Source organism: Eptatretus burgeri, chromosome 10 (assembly GCF_056783735.1).
Source record: "Eptatretus burgeri isolate ZD-2024b chromosome 10, Ebu_testis_v1, whole genome shotgun sequence".
NCBI classification, from domain to species: Eukaryota; Metazoa; Chordata; class Myxini; order Myxiniformes; family Myxinidae; genus Eptatretus; species Eptatretus burgeri.
In genome coordinates this window covers 18178595-18201679 of record NC_140970.1, presented here as the reverse complement: position 1 = coordinate 18201679, position 23085 = coordinate 18178595, and the positions used below count along the sequence as shown (strand labels likewise).

The window sequence follows — 23085 nt, the reverse complement described above, 5'->3', positions numbered from 1 at the left end:
CCTGTTTGAGTTGACGTTCCAGTGGCCTCGCCCCAGCCACAGGTCACAAGGATGACGCCTCACCACCACCTTTTCCTCTCTCTGGGTGTGTTCTCAAACTTCACCAATGAACGAACCGGAGCAATTCCTGCAACACCTTGAAGCCGCACGTTGCTTTAGGTCTGCTCAGGTGATACTCAGGAGGAGGACATGCTTCTGCTCCCTCTCCGATCAACGTGCACCAGTGAGGCTCTCCTCTGCCTCAGTGTCTTCAACACAGACGGTGCCTCCAACAGGCGGCCCTCGGAGGGATCACTCAAAGAGTTCTTTCAGGTCAAGTATCTCGTCACAAGCCAGACCATGTCCTGCGTTCGTTCCCGCTTTTTCCTCTCACCCTCTCGCCAGCCTTTTCGCCCATCTCATGCGTTCTTCCTTTCTTTTCTTCGCCGCCACTCCTTTTTTTCCTTTCCCCACCCCAAAAATCCACGCAATTTTGCCGCACAAGAACACGTGAGGCCTCGAAAGGGGAATACAATGCAGAAGGTGAAGGAGGCTCCCGCAGCAGAAGAATAAAAACAAAACAAGAAAAAAACTAGCATCCGTTGAAGACAAAGTCTTCGATATCGCCCGCCATAGTAAATGAGGATTAACAAACTTATATTCCCTAAGCGTGTGCAATATGTATGTGAAGTTTCCCCTTGATATGACCAGCCGTTCTGGAGAAGAAGATGTTTGAAGATTTAAGGGTAAATTCAATATGGCCACCAAACCATGTGACCTATCAATTAGAAATTAACAAACTTCTGAAAGGATGTCTTGGGGAAAGGGTATGTGAAATTTTGCCTCAATCTGTCCAGCCATTCTGGAGAAGAAGATTTTAAAAATTTATTAATTTTCAATCCAAGATGGTTGACGAACCATGTGACCTATGACATCATAAATTTAAATTCTGCTTCCAATCCTCCCGTGGAATACGTGTGTGAAGTTTCGTGTTAATCGGATGAGGTGTGTTTTTCTATCCAAGATGGCCACCAAACCATGTGACTTGTGACGTCATAATTTTACTACGTATGCAGACATGATGGAAGATGATAGTTGCAAATTTTCGCTTCGTTAGGTTATGTGATTCCAGAGAAAACATTATTTAATATTTTTATTGACTCCAACATGGCTGCCAAACCATGTGACATATCACAAGGCACCAGTACACCACTTGCTTGGTATGTGTACCAAATTTCGTAAATATATCTTGAGGGGATTTGTAGTTAAGCTCCAGAAACGAAATGTGACGGACAGATGGACGGACGGAACCCATTTCCTAGGGCGTAGCCAGGCTGAGGCAGACGAGGCAGTTGCCTCATCACTCATTTCCTGAAATATGATCTGGCCTGAGCCCTCTGGCCATCTGAGCTCCCTGGGGAGTAAACTATCAAAGCAACCGGCCAGTGCTCTGAATACTATTTAGGTATTGTGATTGCAGTGGAGATAAGAGGACAGTTCACCTCTTTTCGCCTCATCGCTTTTGGACCTCTGGCTCCGCCCTTGATTTCTATATCCCCCGCCAACTTCGTTGGTTGGCGGGGGATAATAAGTAAGAAAGAAACCCATCTTGAGAACCACAGCGACCACGGCAAAACCATTGCAATACACCCCGTGAACGTAACACTGCGTATAAACTAGGAATAACATAAATATAATCGCAATGTGACTTCATTCCTCAACTCTCCACACATCCCCATCTAACCGCAAGTCTTCGATTCCAGCCCCCTGCCCTCTCCCCTCCTCCCAATCATCCATTCCATCCATTCGGACCAGACTCTAGACAGAGCGTTGGTGCTGCCGAAGCGGTCTCCTAGGCTATTGGGCACAATCCTGGATGGGTCGCCACTCTGACACAGGATACTCGAACGGCTCAATCATCCCAGCAAGCTGGTACTCATTTTGCTGACTTCGGAAGGATCACAGGCTGAGTCAACCCCACCTGGTATTCAACAGCCAAGCAGGATTTGAACTCACGATCCAAGGAACCCAAGCTTGCCAACCTAACAATTAAGCTAACATCAGGCATCAAAAGACCCAAAAGACCCAAGCTTTTGTCCGTAGCCTGATGGAGTACTGCTCTCCCCTCTGGGCTGGTGCTCCTGCCTCCCACCTTTCTCGACTTCACGCTGTCGAAACCAGGGCATTTAAGATCATTGGCATCTCCCGCAATGAAGCTGAGTCTTTGGGCCTCTCACTCAATCACCGCAGGTTGGTCGGTGGTCTTTCTGTCTTCTACCGACTCCTCTCCAGCCTTGCCCCCCCTGCTCTCTCTGTGATTTGTCCCAACCACATTTCCACAGGGCGCTCAAGGTCTGCAAACAACCCCCTTCTGGTAAAACTACCAAAATCACGAATCACTGCTCATCTTCACTCTTTCATTCCTCTTTTTTCCCGCCTTTGGAATAAACTTCCTCACTCTATTCTTTCCCATTCTTCCCTCCAGGCTTTCAAAACAGCTGTTCACCACCACCTCTTATCTTCCCCCATCCAAATCCTCGATCTTTTCTACCCCCGATAATCCACCCAAGCCCACTTCCTTCAATTCTCCTGCTTTCCTTCCTGAAAGTCCCTTTAATGTCCATCTTCCCCTCGCCATGTTCCCCGTCCCATCCCCATCCCTCTCCCTTCCACAGTTCACCTGTGTCTGTTCCCCAATGTTTTGTCCCTTCCACTCCCGCCCCTCTTGTCTCATGCCTCCTTGCTGTGAGTTGTGTGTTAGCTCTCATACGAGCCTCGACCAAGGTATACATAAAAAAAAAAAAAAAAAAAAAAAAAAAAAAATAAAAAAAAAAAAAAGTCCCCAAGGACCCAAAAGACCATGAAAACCCAAAACTTCCTGAGCACTATAAATACCCTGAGGACCCGGAAGACCCAAAAGTCACCGAGGACCCAAAAGACTTGAAGACCCAAAATACTCAGAAAAAGCAAAAGTCACTGAACCGAGCTTTCGACCTCCCCCCTCCCAACCCCGAGTCCTCGACCTCCCCCCTCCCAACCCCGAGTCCTCGACCTCCCCTCTCTCAACCCCGAGCCCTCGACCTCCCGTCTCCCAACCCCGAGCCCTCGACCTCCCCTCTCCCAACCCCGAGCCCTCGACCTCCCCTCTCCCAATCCCGTGCCCTGGACCTCCCCTCTCCCAACCTCCAGACCTCGACCTCCCCTCTCCCAACCCCGAGCCCTCGACCTCCCCTCTCCCAACCCCGAGCCCTCGACCTCCCCTCTCCCAACCCTGAGCCCTCGACATCCCCTCTCCCAAGTCCAAGTCCTGAACTTCCCCCTCCCAACCCCGAGTCGAAGTCCTCAACCTCCCCCTGCCAACCCCGAGTCCAACCCATGAGGTTACATGTTCGATTTGAAAAAAACATAATCGTGAAATGAAGACCACTTTAACTTAAATGTAGAAAATGCTGACAACGTATTATAGCGAACGCAGTGAGCTTCATACTCAACGCGTGCACATGAGGGAATAGGAAACAACAACAACAACACAATTCCCAAGCAATTTGGAATCCGTGACGTCGGCTATGACCCTTTTGCTTCTGGTTTTTGTCATGGGGAATGATGCGTCCCGGGAGATAAAGGCATCGTCGGAGACATGAAAGACCAAAATATCAGACATGGTGTATATTTCCTCCACTGATTTTAATAAAGATAACTCCCGCATCATCAAAAAATAATTTTTAATCGTGATTTACATTATTTTATCGCTGATCCCGAATCCAGGCCGAAGTAACCGGAAATTGCAGCATCGTCTGCTATGCTCCTGACTGACCTCAGATCTGTCAAAATCATCAGCTGTGCGGCACTTAAGGCCCTGTCACACCTTGACGATTTAGCCAACGTATGCCTGACGTGTGCAAAATTGGGCTAAAACGCCGGCACACGTCGAATACGTTATGGGTAAGTTTTGTATATGTTAAGAGCACGCTGGCATACGTCGTAGTACGCTGGCAAACGTCGTAGTTCGCCAAGCTGTTAGACAAATTTTCCATGCTTGAAATTTCCCGACGTATGCCAGCGTATGACTCGCACGTTCCGCATAATGCTGGCCATAAGTTGTAGTCACGTTACGCGATCGTTGACACACGTTGACACACGTTACTTGTAAGTTACTCATAAGTCGAAACACGTCGAGGTATTGTTTAGCATACCCAAAACTTATTTCCAACCTATGAATAACGTGTTGTAGGCACGATCTGCGATCGTTGACACACGTCGACACACGTTACTTGAAAGGTACTCGTAAGTCGAAACACGTCAATGTAATGGTTAGCGTCAGTGTTCCAGACTCCCGGTTTTTTTTTTTCTTCGCTATGACGGTGTTCAGTGTACAGTGCAGTTATGATTTAAATCGTTTAGCGGCAGCCTATTAATTATATTTTAATATAACCGCACAAGAAATCGAAGTGTCAAGATCACCATCATACCGAAGGAAAGAAGAAAAAAAAAAAACTAAAAAAGAAAAAAACAGGGAGTCTGGAACACTGACGCTAACCATTACCTTGACGTGTTTCGACTTATGAGCACCTTACAAGTAACGTGTGTCGATGTGTGTAACCGATCGCGTAACGTGAGTACAACATGTTACTCATAGGTTAGAAATAAGTTTCGGGTACGCTAAACATTACCTCGACGTGTTTCGACTAATGAGTAACTCACAAGTAACATGTGTCGACGTGTGTCAACGATCGCGTGACCTGCCTACAACTTATGGCCAGCGTTATGCGGAACGTGTGAGTCATACGCTGGCATAAGTCTTAAAATTTCAAGCATGGAAAAGTTGAGGACAACCGAAAAGTACAACGTTTAAAGCCAGCGTACAACGACGTATGGCAGTGTTTTTCAGCGTGCTCTCAATGTTATCAAAACTTACCCATAACGTATTCGACGTGTACCAGCGTTTTAGACAAATTTCCCAAAAATCGGCATAAGCTGGCTAAAACGTCAAGGTGTGACTGGGCCTTAACCACCCGGTGGAGGTAGTCATAAGCTAGAAGCCTATTGTTTTTGAAGTCAAAAGGTTGGCATCACAAAAATCGCCAATTTTCATCTTATTCATTTGATGTACGAGTGGGCCCGTTGGTTCATTGGACCAATTTTTTTATTGGTCTTCATGGTCTTGTTGCATACCTGCCTGCTGTACTGCTTGAGCATTGGCTTGTCTTTCACCAAGTCCAAATGTGTTTGGGCCAGGGCGGGGATAATACACTTGTTACTATTCTTGCTAAATGAGACTATTATGATTGTCGTTAATATTATTGTATTAATTAATATATGGTTTGTTATTACAATGTTATTGTTTTTGTCGTTTATCTATCTACAATTCCAGCAATCTGTGTGTGTCTGTGTCTGTGTCTGTGTCTGTGTGTCTGTGTGTGTGTGTGTGTGTGTGTGTGTGTGTGTGTGTCTGTGTCTGTGTGTCTGTGTGTGTGTGTGTGTGTGTGTGTGTGTGTGTGTGTGTGTGACCGCTGTTTCTCGACAACCTCTGGTCCGATCTAATTGAAACTTGCCAGGTATATTGCTGGGGACCTGAGGATGTGCCTTTTCAAGCTTTGATATTAATCGGACAAGTGCTTCCCAAGTTATGGCCATTTATTTACCAAACCAATGGCAAGACACGTTGTTGCGTGGGCGTGGCCGACGGGGAAGGGAAGCTCAGCCACGTTCCCCATTACGGGTTACAACATACGGGCTTTCGGAGAGTGATGACTTCGTGTATTCTAATAATTTCTCGATTTCTTATGCGCATTTATAGATAAACACAATGGCCCAAGTTATGATCGTTTTCATATTAGACGGTGTATAAATTTCGGGAACATCAGAGTGCTGGTATGCTCCGAACCAGGAAGTAAATTTTTTTTCTCTCTTCTCTTCTCTTTTTGTTTTTCCTTGCCACGACATTGCGAAAAGGTAAAATATGTTGGCGCAAATTGAATAATTGGGTATTAAAACTAAATTGCGAATAATCGTAACTGCGAATAATATCGAACTTCCGGGTCACGCACGTATGGGCACGCGAGAGCAAAGAAACGGCCTGTGTGGTTTATTTATTTATTATTATTATTAATTATTATTATTATTATTATTATTATTTATTTATTTATTTTTTTTACGGGCACGTACTAGTATTTTGTAATTGGGATACCATGCCATGGAAAAAACCTATTAAGCTGCGCTACACATGGCTGTTAGGGTTAGGGTTAGGGTTAGCTGTTAACATGGCATGTGTTTAAAACATGGGAATTCTGCGTTCTTTGTAGTTGATGAACCAAATCAACAGAGGGATCATGATGATCATTTCGGTGTATCACACTCCACATAAGCTCAAGCAGAGCTCCACAAAATACATTCCGTCCCCCCCCCCAACCTGTCGTCCATTTATAATATTGTTGTGGGCTGGGGGTCGGTGGCGAGAATGACCACTAGGTGGGGAAAGCAGGCGTCGTCTCCCACCAAACTCCCCGGAATTTTAGGCCGTCGCTCGGATAACTCCGCGAGCCGGCGGGTCGTTTAATCGACCGTGGTCGCCAATATTTCAACCGCGTAGCGTAGGGTCTATTTGTCTACAACCAATTTACCTAATTAACGACGCGATTTCGACTACCGGGGAAACCACGCCCTCTGCACGTCTTGCTCGAACCGGGTCACTCTACTGACTGCACTAGAGTTCCAACTACCGACTACCAACTCCGGTTCAGGAACAGCCGAGCGGAAACTGTCAAAGACGTGCCGGTTGGAATGAACGGATTATCGGGGATAAAACCCCGCCTAAATTCAGATTTGAACCATGCTGGACCAATTCAGGAAGGGACGGAAACGGACTGGGAACATTTCTAACAAGTTTTATTTTCAGTAAATGAAGACACAAAGCAAGACTTAACTCGAATATACAAGAAGTATTTACAATGATCCAAAAACACTTCTTCAGTTCTACTTAAAGACGGGCCCACACACAGACACACACCAAATTAAAATAAACCCAGAGTTCTTTTTTGGACCCTCGCAGCCGAGGAGAGAGACAAGCTGGGGGTCAGAGTTCGGTTGGGTACCTGGCCGTCGGAGAAAGGGAGTACTCCATGCTGCGGCACCTGTCAATGGTCGCTGGTTGGGTCCCCAGTCGCACGTGTGGGACTCGAGGTTCGTGGTGGAGCTCGGGTGGTGAGTAGTGGGGTCCACGGAGGGGGGTCAGGGTCACCCTTTCTTTCCTTGTAGAGGGCCAGCAGAGACACGTTCGCCACCTCGATGACCTTCGTAACAGCAAAAACCCCTTTTGTGACAGAAAAAACCCTCCAAGACCCCAAAAAGACCACCCAAGATCTCAAAAATACCACCCAAGACCTCAAAAAGAACCCTCCAAGACCTCAAAAAGACCTGCTTCAGAGAGTGCTCAGGAATTTATGGACCTACCTCCCCGCTGAGGGGCCTTGGTGAACACACCTCGCTGTCCGCCTCTGATTGGACAGGTCCTACGGCCCAACTTTCCGTGGGAGGGCCTTGGCCCCTGTTGGGAAACCCCAGCCACTCCACGCGGGCCTACACTCGACGAGTAACAGTATCAATGCTGCAACGGCCCCTGCCGGGAAACCCCAGCCAGTCTTCCACGCGGGTTCATACTTGACGAGTAACAGTATCAATGTTGCACAGGCCATCATGCAAGAGTTACAACGTTTGTGGAAGGAACGTTTGTGGAAGCGGCAAGGAACGGCTGCAAGACCCTGCCTTGGCAAGTCAGAGTGCTTGTAGACAGCGGGTGGGTAGTGGATCGTGATGGGGAATGGAATGGTTGGTTGTTCATTGGAGGGTTCATTGAATGTAAATATTTCATAACCTAAGTGCAATTTTGTAATGTCAGAACCTGTCAAAAGTGAATGAAAATGCAGTTACTGACCGGTTTCACCCTTATTAGGGCATTGACATTAACCTGTTGTACATGCTGGAGAGCAGACACGTAGACCCTCAAACAACATGACAATGTCCTTGCTTCTGTGAACAGTGACGCAGACATAATCAGCATAAGCTGAAATTTCAATGGGCTTTTGTGATGGTGTCATTGAAAAGCCCAGGGGAGAAGATTGTAAAATAATCAAAAGGGGCACGATACAAAGATAATACAAAATTTCAGATGAATGCCTTGGCGAATTGCTCTCCCAACTAGCAATGGTGAGCAGAGACGATCATCAACTTTGATCAAGCGAACAATTTGTTTATATAAGTGTGTGTGTGTGTGTGTGTGTGTGTGTGTGTGTGTGTGTGTGTTGTTGAATTGCACACACATTGCACAAGTCACGTACTAAACAGATGTTGTCGTGTATAGATCTATGTTTAACACATTTCGCCAGTTCTGTATTAATTGAAAATCCTTTTTCTTGGGGATAAGACATGTGACTTGATTGCACATAAACAGCCAAAGGGCGGTAAGCCCTTGTGGAGGCATCGCAGGAGGCATAATTGAAATCATCGCAGGTCCAAGCATGTCCCAAAAAGTTTTGTAAAATTCAGCTGGTAACCCATCAAAGCAAGGAGCCTTATGGTCAGCAAGGCCATCTCGTGCAGTTTTAAGTTCAGGAGTAACATTCTCATTGAAGAAGTGTTGCTGATGCTCATCTATCTGTGGTAAATTGGTTGTAATATTCTGCATTGTGGGGATATCAGCAGAGTAAAAGGAAAACATTCTAACTAGAGGGGGAGCACTCGGTAGAGTGCAAAACCTCCGCCGCCAATACTGCGAGGTCACTCAAGTGAACCTGATTTCCTATTCATTCAATTTGACGTCAACAGTGCTCACAGAGTTATAGTTTGCAACTTTCCCTTTTACTTTTAACTTTTATATACTCAATGAATTCGTCATAACTAGATTCCTTGAGACAGAAATTGATTTTACGTGGGTATATCCACCTGAAGTTCCAAAATCAGCCGCAATTATAATTTTGGCATGTTTTTTGTTGGAAATCATTTATAACATGTAGAAATGCAAAAAAGAAAAATCGAAATTTTGTTGAAAAAAAAAATTGCAAAATTTTTTTTTCTCCAACAATTTTTTTTGGGGTGGAGGGGGGGTTGGAAATCACTTAAAACATGTAGAAATGCAAAAAAAAAAATTCAAATATTTTTCAAAATGGCCGCCATAGCGGCCATATTGGATTTTGGACCAAGTCCAAAATCTAATGGCATGATCCTTGGACCATACCTAATCCCCCCACCAAGTTTCGTTGAAATCCGTCAAGGAGTTTTTTCCGTAATGCTGTTCACAAACAAACAAATAAACCTTGCCAAAAGGTGACCACATGTGACTTAATTAAGGTCACACTGAGGTGAACAGAGCTGCTATCCACCAGGAGTGACTCCTTGAGGAATATCTGCCTACGAGAGATTCCGATGAGAACCGTTCTACAGAGTAACCATGAAAAATATGCGATTGCCTCATAACGTCACCAAATGACATCATAATGTCTCAAGCTTGACATATCTAGAAAGCACTCATCGAGGTGTTCAATTTGAGGTACTACACAATATGGTTCCTAAAACTTGAAAATTTGACTTTGGGGTCAAATATGTTTGACCTCAGGCGCTAACCATGAAGGTCAAGGCCAATCGCCACCAAAAATTAATCAGCTGAGCGCCAGACCATGAACTATATTCCCATGAAGTTTGAAGACGATCCGATCAAAATTACTCAAAAAATAATGGTTTCGTCGACTCCCCTGATTTGTGACAGTCACCTTGACCTTTACCTTGACCTTCAAAATTCTATGCGCTGAAAGGGACCTCTATAGGCCTCTGATATACGAAGTTACAAAAATTTCCAATGATAACTGTGCTCTGCAGAGTGATTTATACGTGATTACAGACAAAAAAAAAACATATGAAGGTCAAGGCCAATCGCCACCAAAAATTAATCAGCTGAGGGCCAGACCATGAACTATATTCCTATGGAGTTTGAAGACGATCCGATCAAAATTACTCAAAAAAATAAGGGTTTCGTCGACTCCCCTGATCTGCGACAAAGTGACCTTGACCTTTGACCTTGACCTTCAAAATTTTATGCGCTGAAAGGGACCTCAAAAGGCCTCTGATATGCGAAGTTACAAAAATTTCCAATGATAACTGTGCTCTGCATAATTTTTTATACGTGATTACAGCCAAACAAAAAACAAACAAACAAAAAAAAACATACAAGCTGACTAACATATCTTGCAAAAACTTCGTTTTGGCAAGATAACAAACAAACAAAGGCGTGAAAACAGTAACCTCCGATCTTCGATGGCAGAGGTTAAAAATAACATCTTACAAAATGAACAATTTCTTTGCGATTGTCAAGAAAATGTCCATCACGAGAACGAAGACTGAGCATTTGCTGGTTTGCCTTTGTCGTCTTCTCAAACGTAAAAAAATCTTTACAACAGGTGTCAAGATGGTAAGCCATTAACTCTCAGCCTGACGAAGACACCGTTGTACCATTTTATTAAATTTATTCCTAAAAGCATAGCTTGTTTCTCATACAGCAATTGACACCGTTTAGCATCGCTAACAACCTCTGCACCTCCCAATAATATAAAAATCTCTTGTTTCAAGGCTTCATTGTTTACTTAATTGTATACATCTCGACCAATTTGTTTTGCATTTCTGACAGAGAAAACAGATCTGTGCTTTAGCGTAGTCCCATCATTGACAGAGGTTTCGAAAGTTACATTGTGCAGAAACAACTCTTGTCTAAAACAACTCTAAAGATGATTAAACAAAACAAAAACTAGAAAGCATCTGAAAATGAAAAGCCCATCCGTTTTGTATGTGGACTTCTTCTTCTTCCGTATACTAAATGGTACCTTTGACCTTTTGACTAAATTAGTAATTTGTCTTCTCCATATTCCCATATTAAAGCTTTGCTTCAAAATTTGATGGCAAAAGCTCAAATGGTTAAAAAAAAAACAAGTTACGGACGGGCACACACACACTCGCACAAATGGACGGACACAGGGACACGCACACAAGTGATTGCAAAACCGTCTCTCGCTGCACAGAGGAGGGGCTAATGATCACTCGGAAGGGAGGTGTTAAAAGACCAATTCAAGGTGCGGTGCTTGAAAAAGGGCAATGAGAAGTGCAATAATTTTACAAGGGAATAGTCAGAGAAACCACAAGGGACAATATCCCTACGCATCACAAGATTGATAGAAGGGTTAGAAATATAAAATTATCAAGCCAAGCAAGTGAAAGATGATTTAGTAAAACCCGACACCAGGTACATTGTTGCCGGTTTGGGTGTTGGCGCCATACATCATTGAGGTCATGACACGATTTAATATCAGAGAGGCCTACTTGTAGCTCGATGTGGTTCTGCACTGTTCCTATCTAAAGTTGGGTTCAAAGTACAAATAAAACTGCCACCTAACCGTAACACCGTGTCAGAAGATAGGTGTCAAAGGAAATGAAAAAAAACCAACTCGGTTCCTCGATCCTGACTATCACTTGGAGCATAAACATGAACAAAAATAAATCGTTGCTGATTATATTAAAATTCCACGGAGGCTCGATAACCTGCCAGTACAATTTCTTTAAAAAATATGGGAAGAGACAGACAAGCATGCACAAATAAAGAAAGCAATACCAGCACTCACCAATGCTGTACTACTAAAAAAAAACCAAGTGCTATTCGGCTGTTGCTGCCAATCAGACATTCAATCTGGGATGCACAAGATTCTTGTAATAGAAGTACTGTATATCCATTTATTATTTTATTTTTTTCATTCTTGGCTAACCGCACAGTCTGCGATTACACAGTTGTCTGCGCCCACTATTGGTGTTGAGGATAGCTATGTACATGACAAAAAAAATATATAACAGCATTAAACACACAACATTTACATATTTAATCATGTCCTTGCTCTGACAATGTGCATTTTTAATGTTTTGAGTGAATTGTCAGAAATAGGAAGTGCGTCAGATTGTTGAACAACGTCCGAGGAGCACCAAGGATGAAGGTGTGAATATGAGAGAAAACAAATCACTAATTTTCATACTCTTTTCATGAAAGTGCTTGAAGAATTCCATAATTTAATTGGGAGGGACAGTGACCTGAGACATGCTCTGATGGAAAGTCTGCCTCAGTACAGTATCATTTACTGAGGCAACGGAAGAATCCCCATCAGTCGTAATCCTTGAATTGAGAAACCATAACGGAAGTAATGGGCTCATCAATACAGCAATCAGAAATTTTGGCACGATCACCCTTGCTTCTCATGATCTCGACAAGGCTCGGTTGTTTCATTGGATGACTCGATCACAGACAGATCCATCCCATCCATTGGGACCATACTCTGTGCACAGTGTTGGTGCTGCCTAAGCAGGCTCCTTGGCTATTGGGCACAATCCTGGACGGGTCGCCACTCCGACACAGTATACCAGCATGCTGGCACTCATTTTGCCGACCTCGGAAGGATGACTGGCAGAGTCAACCCCACCTGGTATTAATTCAAGAGCCGAGGGGGATTTGAACTCAGGATCCTTGGATCTCAACCCCACCCGAACCATTAAGCCAACACCAGGTATATTTTGGCCACATTCAAAACAAACTAGAGCCTCTGTGGTAAAAAATAAGACCCTGTAGTGTAGGTACGCCCTTCAACCTTGAATGGCAATACCACATTGAATCAAGTTTCATCGTGTTGTAAAATCGTATAAACAAGACGACAAAAGGACATGATACGTTTTAACTGGTTATATTTTTGCCTCGTAAAGGGTTCCATCGTGAATGAAGAAACAACGAAACCAAGTTTGTTGAGCTCAGTAACGAGTTTGGTGTTTTTAATGAACAGAGGGGTATTAAAAGAAAAATCCGAACTGCCAACATGTCAAGAGGAGACACCTTGGAAGAAAAAAGCTCGTTCTTGATTATCTGAGCAATCATAGGTACTGTTGTGGAAACAAAGATTACCGCACGTTATTTTTTTTTTTCATGCGAGAAGCCTCTTTTATATTCTCCAAACTGATATCTCACCAAGGACAATAATGAGGGCCCAGTTGCATAAAGCATTCTTGAGGAAAGATTTGAGGATTTACTTAAATATTACCTCGTCTCCCCTAAAAGACGTCCTTGATTTGAGGATCATTGCTTATTCTAATATTCTTGAAGTTTTTTTTTTTCATTCAAATCTTCCCGAAACTCAAGGGTGCATCCCCCCTCATCCCCGTCCTTAAATGCCAACCGATGAGTTTCTAAATGGTGCTCTTCATGGAACTTGGTCACGAAGAGGACGATTGTCGTTGCGCAAGACGTCATGAACGTGTTTTCAGAGACCGCTTCAACCTGCTTGACGTGTATGATGATATTACGCTGAACTAAAACACGTAATAAGGAATAACTTTAGAATTACACGAATGATCTTTGATCTCCCACGAGTCGTAATTTATTGATAAACTCCATCAATCGACAATCCCAGAGTATTTAATATGTGTTATCTGGGCCGATCCAAAGGTGTGTTCTCGTGCAGGTACTGCAGGCGTACCTGAATTACTTCGACTTCAGCTTATTTAGATACCAATTAAATTGACACTCACAGTAGCCCCAGGAAAAAGGGTCAACTGCATACGTAATAAATAGATTGAGCACGGCATGTTACTTGGTCCATAACTCATCAATCGTTAACCCCGCGTTGTAGAGAGACGTGTGAGACCTCGTTTGACTCTGGAAGGGGGGGGGAGAGTCCCAGTTTACCCTGTAGACACTGGTCTTGCCCAAATCGAGGGATTCTTACCAATTATACTTTTTTTTTTTTTAATAGTTATAGTGTGGTGGTTAAACATTTAAAGAACATCAACAGCACACATCATACAACTACAGAATGTATTGTCTCTCTTGTGCTTGAGAAAACCCTCCACTAATGCTTCTGTCTCTTCCTGAAGCCAGTCTGTAGATCGCTTCTCCGCCATCGGGATCACTAATGTGATTGGTTGCCGAGCAGAGCAACAGCTCCGAAGGATTTCCTCACCCTCAAGGAAATCCTTACCTAAGGATTTCCAAAGGGTTGTTTTTGCACCAGCCGTCAAGGAAATTGTTCGCAAAGGAATCACAGTATACCTTAAAGATGAGGGAATTTTATGCAACTGGGCCAAGGTCCTCGATGTCAATTCCCGACAAAGGAGTACAAACCAACTCATGTTTCGGGATTAGCCCTTCCAGAACTGTTTAATGAGAGCTATCTGCCATCGTTTCGGCGTTTGAAGAAAGGATAAGTATATGAAGTATTCATGAAGCCTAAAGGCTCCAGTAAATGAGGAAAAACAAATGATTATGAAAATACAACGATAAGAATAGATTATAAATTGTATCGCGAAGTGAGGAAACCAGGGGATCCCACCCCAACAGTGAAAACGTTATCAGTATCACCCACCATGTGTGTTCACTCTCGCTGCTTTTGAAACCACCCTATGAAACTGCCTTTGTGTTGAAACATATGACTTCATCGCATAACACGTCTCTAAAATGTGTCCACTGGGGCACAGAGAAATTGTTCAACATGGTTGAAACTTCTATGGGGGGAAAAAAATCTTTACACCTTGTTCTTTAGGTGAATTGATAACACTGAACAACAAAAATTTTTTACTGGAGATGTGTAAAGTGATTTAGACTAATTTGGGTACGCTGATTTCAAAAATCATAACCGTTTTGCTGTATCACGTCAGGATTTTCAGTAACAGAAATATTCCCATTGCCTAGAAGTCAGGATTTCAATGAAATTTACAAAAATTCATTTATTCATTTATTTCATCATGAATGCTTCAAAATTATAGAAATTACAGAAAAACTCCACTAGAATGTAATTAAAAATGCTTTAGGCATTTGGCTTTGCGTTTTTGCTGCTCTGTGTCAGTTTCACGATGCAGGAACCAGCAGAAATCGCCCATCATGTTCGGGTTGTGCCGCCCTTGGTAACGCGTCTCCATGAGTGAAATCTCTTGGTGGAATCGCTCGCCGTGCTCGTCCGAGACTGCTCCCAAGTTGTCAGGGGAAGAAGTTCAGGTGCTGGTGTAGGAAATGGATTTTCAGGGACATCCTGGAGCCAAGTTTCCTGAAGGACTCCAGCAGCTGCTGCACTATTTCTTCATAGTTGTCCGCACGCTCGTTCCCCAAGAAGTTGTCCGTCACAGCTTTGAAGCTCCTCCACGCTGCCAGCTCTTTGGGGTTTAGAGTTGTCGGAAAAGTTTCGTCCTTCATAATCTGTCGGATTTGCGGTCCAACAAAGACACCAGCCTTGATCTTGGCCTCCGACAAGGTGTTGCCAAACTTTTCCTTGAGGTATAAAAACCCACACCCATTCAGATCCATTGCCCGTACAAAACTTTTCATCAAGCCGAGCTTTATGTGGAGTGGTGGAAGGAAAACCTTGGCTGGGTCGACAAGGGCGACATGCTTCACGTTGTGTCGACCAGGTACATGCTCTTTTCGCTCTTCCCAATCTTTCTTCGTCCAGTGATTCTTGTCGTCTCTGCTATCCCAGAGACAAAGGAAGCACATGTATTTCGTGTAGCCTGACTGCAGCCCTAACAACAGCGCCACCACTTTCAAGTCTCCGCAGATGTGCCAGTTGAAGTCATTGTACTTGATGGAATCAAGCAGCTGCCGCATAGTCTCATAGGTCTCTGTCATGCCGAACGCGTGAGCCAGTGGGACTGATGGTTTCTCGTTGCCATTGTGGAGCAAAACAGCCTTCAAGCTGTTCTTCCCCGAGTCGATGAAGAGGCGCCAGTCTGCAGGATCGTGATCACACCCAAGTTCTTTCAACAGACCGTTGATGTCACTGCAGAATGTCATCGTGTCTTCCATCTCAAAGAACTCAGCCATGTCTCTGTGACGTGCTCTGAACAAGGATATCTTGGTGTTAGGTTCAAGTAGATTCCACTGCTGCAGCCTTGATCCAAGCAGCTCTGCCTTCGCCTTTGACAGCGAGAGATCTCTTACAAGATCATTTAAGTCTCCCTGGTTCAGAAGGTGTGATTCTTGAGTGTCGGGTTCAAAAGGTTCATCATCACCATCCTCTTCACCACTGCTTACAGCTATGTTCTGATCAGCTGGAGGTGTTGGAACGGGGTTCTCGTCATCATGAGGCACAGGTTTACGAGCAGAGACGCAGTCAGCGTACTTGATGTGACCTTTATTCTTCTTGTTGAAGCAGGCGATGCTTGTGCAGCAGAAATAACAATCATCATGATGATTCTGCGGCCCACGCCATATCATGGGCACCGCAAATGGCATGCTCGCGCGCTTGCCCACCAACCACTGAGTCAAGGTTGTGTGACAGCTTGTGCAGCAGATGTGTGGTGCCCAGCTCTGTTCTTGGTCCCCCACCTTACACCCGAAGTAGTGAAAGTAGGCGGCCTTCATTTTCACTGCTGTAGATATACTTCGCTGTTGATCTTTTTTGGTATACCGACCACAGACATAACAGAAGTTGTCAGGATGATTGGTACAGGAACGCCTACTCATCTTTATCTGAAAGAAAGAAATATAACACAAGTTAACAACAATTGTACGAAATAGACATGTTAAAGACATATGTAAATTTCATTGAAATCCTGACTTCTAGGCAATGGGAATATTTCTGTTCCTGAAAATCCTGACGTGATACAGCAAAACGGTTATGATTTTTGAAATCAGCGTACCCAAATTAGTCTTAATCACTTTACACATCTCCAGTAAAAAAAAATTTTTGAAATTTGTTGTTTAGTGTAATAAAAGAAAGAGGGTCGCATTGGTAAAATTATGACAGCCATTTGAAACGTTGCACATCATTTTGGATATACACTACCATTCAAAAGTTTTAGAACACCCCCATTTTTTGCAGTTGTTACTGAAATCTAAGCAGTTCAAGTCCAGTGAATAACCTGAAATGGTACAAAGCTAAGTGGTAAACTGCCAGAGGTTAAAAAAGTTGAGGTTACCAAAAACTGAAACATAATGTAACTTTCAGAGTTGTTAAAAACGGCCCTTTTCAGGGAACAAGTAATGGGTTAGTAACTGCAGCTGTTCTGCAGCAATGGAAGTAAATTAAGCCTTGAAAGTTGATGCAATTAATTCCTACAGGTTTCCCAACTTTTGTTGATAAGTTACAGACCCTCTGTCTGTATAAAAGCAGTCTTGGTACAGACTGTGTTGCTAAACCCTCTGAAGCATTATTGGGACAATATTGCACTGCAGGAAATAGTATATTGCTATTATAATGACGAGAAAAAGACAATGAACAAAGGAAGACAGACAGACCATTATAACCCTTAAAAGTGGAGGTCTTTCCTTTCGAGAAATTTAAAAGAAAGCCAAGGTGTCAGTGAGTACAGCTTCCTACATCATCAAAAGGCACTTGGAAACTGGAGGAAACTCTGACAGGACGTGGTCTGGCAAACACAAAGCCACAACACAATCAGAAAACAAGTTTCTGAGCGTCAACAGCTTGCCTGATAGGCAGCTCACAGGACAGCAGCTTCAAGCACAGCTTAAAACTGGTCAAAGTAAGGAAGTCTCATTTTCAACTGTGAAGAGAAGACTTTGAGCTGCAGGTTTGACAGGTCAGTGGCAGAAAGAAAGCCATTGCTAAGATGGCAAAATAAGAAAAAGAGGCTTGCCTGGGCCATGAAGCACTGCCAGTGGACTACTGAAAACTGGAAGAAGGTCTGATGGACCGATGAATCAAAATTTGAAATGTTCGGTTCATCACACAGGGTTTTTGTACGTCGTCGAGTAGGCGAAAGGATGGTTCCTCAGTGTGTGACACCAACTGTCAAACATGGAAGCAGAAGCGTGACGATCTGGGGCTCTTTTGCTGGATCTAGAGTCGGCGACTTGCACAGAGTGACTGGCACCTTGAACCGAAAGGGCTATCACAGCATTATGCAACGCCAAGCAATACCCTCTCATATACGCCTAGTTGGTCAGGGGTTCATCCTACAAGTGGGGCAGATAACAGAAATTTTTGAGAGGAATCGTGCAAATGATGATACAAGCATTAAATTTGGCACATTTGTTCTCCAGGGGATTCTAATCAAATCTGCCTGATTGGCCATTTGAAAATCCAAATTTTGAAAAATTTGAAAAAAAAACAACTTCAAAAAGTCAAGATCACGAATCAGTGTTGGATGCTGGCTGAGATTGGTGAATGTTTCAGAAACATCATCAAAGACGTTCCAAGTCTGCCATGCAGTTTTCTTCCTTTTACTGCGGAAGGCAGACACGACGTCACATCCAGTGAACGCATTGGAGTGTGGGATCCCTCTAGCTTTCTCAGGCCCTATTGCAGAAACTACCTCATGGACTGGAATCCATCGCGCCTTGGCTCCTTGGCCAAAGGCAATCTACATGTTCTCAAGAACTAGTTCCTGTAAGGATGGCAGTACAGATATTGCGATGACGAGGACGTCCGTGTCATTAGCCTTAATGATAATGGACTTGCTACCATCCGTTGTTGCATCCCTGGCGTGTACAAATATTCGAGTGTCAGCTTCTTCATGACAACATGGAGACACAGCATCCAGTGACTTCCTTGTGTTGCTAATGGCATCTTCTCCTTTTGTGACAATGACTGTGCTTGTCGTCTGTGCTTCACACATCTTTTCCGCATGGAAGTGAAACAGCTCAGTCTTGTTGCTGTCATCTCGAAGAAAGCTTCTCCAGTTACTTGGGGTCTTACTGATTCCTGTCACTCTTCTTCTGATTCCTTGCCCCCTTTTCGACCTTGCCTCGGACTTCAGGCGTGACTTCTTGTACACATCAAACACTACGTCCACCCTCTCGTACCTGGCACCATAGGATTCCACCTTTGGGATGATGTCTTCTTTAGCATAGTCATCAAATATCTTTGAAGTGCATGGAGGAAGGGCATTGATAAGTGCTGAGCCATCAATGATCACTGCATCTCCCCTTGGTTCTCTGTCTGGGATGTTCACTTGCGCTTCAAGAATTTCAGCCAGCTGTGACTTCAAATTTGCTTGAAGTTTTTTGTTTTTTTCAAATTTTTCAGAATTTGGATTTTCACATGGCCAATCGGGCAGATTTGATCAGAAAGCCCTGCAGAACAGAAATGCCAAATTTGATGCTTGTATCATAATTTGCACGATTTTTCTACGATCTAGTACAATATACAGCAAGATAACGACCCAAAACATACCTCCAGGCTATGTCAGAACGACCTTAGAAGAAAAGAACGAGACGGTAGGCTTCAAATCATGGAATTGCCAGCAGTCTCCAGACTTAAACCCCATCGAGCTAGTTTGGGATGAACTCGACAGAAGGGTGAAAGCAAAGCAACCTTCAAGTGCAACATATTTGTGGGAACTTCTGCAACAGTGTTGGGAAGAACTTTCCGAACAATATTTGATTTCCATTGTAGAAAGAATGCCACGAGTATGTTCGGCTGTTGTATCTGCAAAAGGTGGCTACTTTGGTGAGTCAAAAATTTAGATTATATTTTGTTCTATGCTTTAATTCCAGAGTACATTGAAACATTAAACTGCTTAAATTTCAGTAAAAACTGGAAAAATGGGGGTGTTCTAAAACTTTTGACCAGTTGTGTGTATAATATATGTATATGTATATTGTGTGTATATATATATATATATATATATATATATATATATATATATATATATATATATATATATATATATATATATATATATATATATATATATATATATATATATATATATATATATGTTGTTGTTCATCTTTCGGCTGCTCCCGTTAGGGGTCGCCACAGCGGATCATCTGTTATGATCCACATACTGATTTGGCACAGGTTTTACACCGGATGCCCTTCCTGACGCAACCCTGGTCGCCTCTTACGACACAGGGATAAGGATTGGGTTTCGCCATGATTCCGGGCTGCCCTACACCCTCTTATATCGTGGCCCAGCGCAGAGCTCCCGTCCTCAAGCGATCCTCCAACCCAAGCCTCCGAGTAGCCGGATTACAGGCGCACGCCACTACGCCCGGTTGTATGTATGTATGTATGTATGTATGTGTGTGTGTGTGTATATATATATATATATATATATATATATATATATATATATATATATATATATATATATATATATATATATATATATATATATATATGTATATATATATGTATATATATATATATATATATATGTATATATATATATATATATATATATATGTATGTATATATGTATATATATATATATATATATATATATATATATATATATATATATATATATATATATAATACAAAGATCCAATCTACATCTTTCACCTGTAACTGGAGGGAATATCGAATTGGTTCTCACCTAATCAATTATACCATATAGCTCGGATGACATATAAATTGACTCCTCCATGCTTGTCTAACCGAAGAAAAGTTGCATGAAGCAACACAAGGTGTGACCTTTGCTGTTTCAAACGCTTCCCAGACTTCATCGCTGTAAAGACATCTATATATTAATACTGAAAGACCAATTTTGTGCTCCTCCTAGCGGTCGCGTCACATTTTTCTCGGTACTGTGACCTGGACTGAAAGAAACTTCGTACCTGTAAGAGTGCATCGCACATCTTGGCAATAGTCAAACTTCAACTGTGAAGCAGAATAAACACTTTTCGTTTTACATTCGTTTACATGGCGACGTGTGACATCACCGCTGAGAGGCGTAAGGACGTCATGACATCATCGGTCATTCGCTGACGTCATTACGTCTGTCGTCGACAGACCGTCACCGCTGAGAGGTGTTATTCCACTCCTCAAAAATAGCATCTGCAATGTCAAACCCTCTTCTGCACATGCTGACTACCTCAGAATGTGAATTTGAAACAAAAAATGTAACAAGAAACATTGTATCTTCTATATATTAATACTGAAGGACCAATTTTGTGCTCCTCCTAGCGGTCACGTCACGTTTTTCTCGGTACTGTGACCTGAGAAGTTTTGATACGGTGTTTGTACGTCAAAGTAGACACATGCACAAATCAGGGGACTTCTTCACAAGGAGTAGTGTACGCCAAAAATGTCGTGTACAAGGATGTTTTGTAGGCCTCATTAGGTAAGGCCATGGAGTACATCGACTGGGATCCGGCTCTTACAAGAGCCGCCACTGGTTGTCATATTGGGCTCGTGGAACGGAATCCGTCTGTGACGGGGTTTCGGCTAGTTCATAAATAATACACACGTGAGAATCCTCATGCTGCACTCCCCCTCAGCCGCCAGACCTGTTGTATTGCTTATTGGCGAAACATCAGCGACAGCACAGACAGAAACTCATACCATCAAAACTCCCAAGCATGTACCACTTGAGAACGTCAAAAGCAGTCAACATATAAATTAAAACAAAGACCATGTCTCACCTGTCACTGGAGGGAATAACCAATTACCTCTCACCTAATCAATTATCCCAGGTGGCAAGGACTATAGATAAATTGACTCCACCCATGCTCTTCCAGCTGAAGAAAGTTGCATAAAGCAACCATGAAAGGCTACCCAAGGTAAGTTTTTCATGTACCACGTGCAATATATTGTTGCGGATTCGCGCCCGCCGGCGTGCTGACGGCCACGTAACTCGAATCGCGGCACGTCGCCCACCGGACGGACAATCCAGTCGTGACCCTCTCGGACTAACGCCGGGAACCAGTCACGGGTGGACCTTTCGGTCTCACCGCGATCGAGCCAATCAGCCCCCGCGTGGGATAGGGTTGCTCGCCAAATTCGACCTACCTAAGTACCCACGCGGAGGGTAGACCGGGCGATGGCACCTCGCCGCAGGTCGACTTCGGACACGGGCCACTTAAGCGACCCGTTCCGTACTATCAGAATAACCGAGCGGTGTTATCGTCGACCTCGACGGTTCGATTAATTATCGGGCGTATTCAGCCCACTACCAACCCTTTACGTGAAGCAAGATGAGGATTCAATGGGAGAAATGACGAAGCGAAGCGGGAAACAGTTCGACACAAAGCACATTTATTCGCGACGAACGGAAAGCACACATATTCAATTCCACCAAAAGCACATAGAAAAAACACAATTCAATTTACACAAAAAGCAAATGTAAAAGCGAAAACACAATGCAGAGCTAATACCGACTACCGAGCACACGGCAACACTTATACAATTCTACTTCACAGACGGCGCCGACAACACATACCCAAAACCAAGGAAAAGAATACCCTCAAGGATGAGGCGGGCCTGAGGCCGAGACCGGGTCGGCCTACCCGTCTGGTGATGAGACGCGGAGCGGCGATGGCGCCCCAACTCCGCGGGCCTCGCGGGCAGTGTCTGGTAGGGGGTGGGAAAGGGGCCCCCTTGGTCGCACTATCTCAGCGCGGGGGGAAACAGGAGGGGGTTGCTGATGCTCGGGGTATAGAGGATTTTTATTATCCCGCGACGAGCGTCTCCACCTCGGCCAGGTCGCGCTGTCGGCCTCCCTGGGGTGCAGCTCCCGACGCGAGCACCCCCTCGTCTGGTTTCGCCGCCTTTCCACAGCTCCGTCCCCTCCGTTCCGACTCCAACGCACACGACGACCAGCTCCTTCTTGCCAACTCCACCGCCCGCGAAGTCTTGACTCTCTGTTTCCGACTCTCCTACTCTCCGACTCTCCTCGTCTACTACTCACTTACTCTCCTACTCTCCTGACTGACGAACACGGTCCTTTTATCAGCCCCGTAGCTTCGCCCTCTCATCTTTGACCCCCTCCCTTCGACCTTTCACCTCGCTCCCCATTGGCCCGAGAAAAAGTGGGCGTGAAGGCTTTTTGATCCATAAATTTGCATATATCGATCGCCCTGGGGGCGGGGCCAATTCGCCCCTCGCTCACCGATTGGACGGCAAAAAGTGGGCGTGTGTCGTTTTTGATCCGTTTTTGAAGCACAAAATCCGTGATTTTGTACACGCTGTTCGGCGCGCGCCCTGCACGAGTCCAACACCGGTACCCACAGCGGGGCAAGAACGGTGGCGATGCGACGGTTGCGAGGTGTGACGGGAAGGTCGTGGCGGTTGTGGTGAAGCGGCGTTGTGGTTGGTGGTTGATGTTGTGGTTGTGGTGGTAATCATGGCGGTTGGTCCA

General features: G+C 44.1%; 1 protein-coding gene and 1 pseudogene across 1 annotated transcript in view; one reads left to right on the top strand and one right to left on the bottom strand.

Annotated features, from left to right (window-relative positions):
- Positions 1 to 23085, top strand: part of FGD6 (FYVE, RhoGEF and PH domain containing 6) — a 91848-nt gene that overhangs the window by 9248 nt on the left and 59515 nt on the right. The gene's annotated exons all lie outside the window — the stretch shown is intronic.
- On the bottom strand, positions 19860 to 20000 carry LOC147018020 (signal recognition particle RNA; annotated as a pseudogene).